This window comes from Bison bison, unplaced genomic scaffold, assembly GCF_000754665.1.
Source record: "Bison bison bison isolate TAMUID 2011002044 unplaced genomic scaffold, Bison_UMD1.0 scf7180017466011, whole genome shotgun sequence".
Lineage (NCBI taxonomy): Eukaryota > Metazoa > Chordata > Mammalia > Artiodactyla > Bovidae > Bison > Bison bison.
This window is the reverse complement of record NW_011374409.1, coordinates 28,768-29,807: the sequence shown is the minus strand read 5'-3', so window position 1 is coordinate 29,807 and position 1,040 is coordinate 28,768.

Here is a 1,040-nt window from a genome sequence, read left to right as displayed (position 1 = left end):
TGGTTGGATCTCCTTGACAGGTCCAAGGGACTCTCAAGAGTCTTCTCCAACACCACAGTTCAAGAGCATCAGTTCCTCAGCACTCAGCTTTCTTTACAGTCCAACTCTCACATCCATACATGACTACTGGAAAAACCATAGCTTTGACTAGGCAGACCTTTGTTGGCAAAGTAATGTCTCTGCTTTTTAATATGCTGTCTGGGTTGTGAGCTTGGCTTTTCTTCCAAAGAGCAAGCGTCTTTTTATTTCATGGGGGCAGTCACCATCTGCAGTGATTTTGGAACCCAAGAAAATAATTTGTCACTGTTTCCATTTTTTCCCTATCTACTTGCCATGAAGTGATGGGACGAGATGCCATGACCTTTGTTTTTTGAATGTTGAGTTTTAAGACAGCTTTTTCACTCTCCTCTCTCACTTTCCTCAAGAGGCTCTTCAGTCCCTCTTCACTTTCTGCCATGAGGGTTGTATCATCTGCATATCTGAAGTTATTGATATTTCTCCCAGCAATCATGATTCCAGCTTGTGCTTCATCTAGCCTGGCATTTTACATGATGAACTCTGCATATAAGTTAAATAAGCAGGGTGACAATATACATACTCGACATACTTCTTTCCCAATTTGGAACCAGTCTGTTGTTCCATGTCTGGTTCTAACTTGCTTCTTCACCTGCATACAAATTTCTCAGGAGGCAGGTGAGGTGGTCTGGTATTCCCACCTCTTGAAGAATTTTCCACAGTTTGTGGTGATCCACACAGTCAAAGGCTTTGGTGTAATCAATAAAACAGAAGTACATGTTTTTCTGAAATTTTCTTGCTTTTTCTATGATCCAATGGATGTTGGCAATTTGATTTCTGGTTCCTCTGCCTTTTCTAAATTCAGTTTGAACACCTGAAAATCCATGGTTCACATACTGTTTAAGCCTGGTTTGGAGAATTTTGATCATTACTTTGCTAGTGTGTGAGAAGAGTGTACTTGTACAGTAGTTTGAGCATTCTTTGACATTGCTCTTCTTTGGGATTGAAATGAAAACTGACTTTTC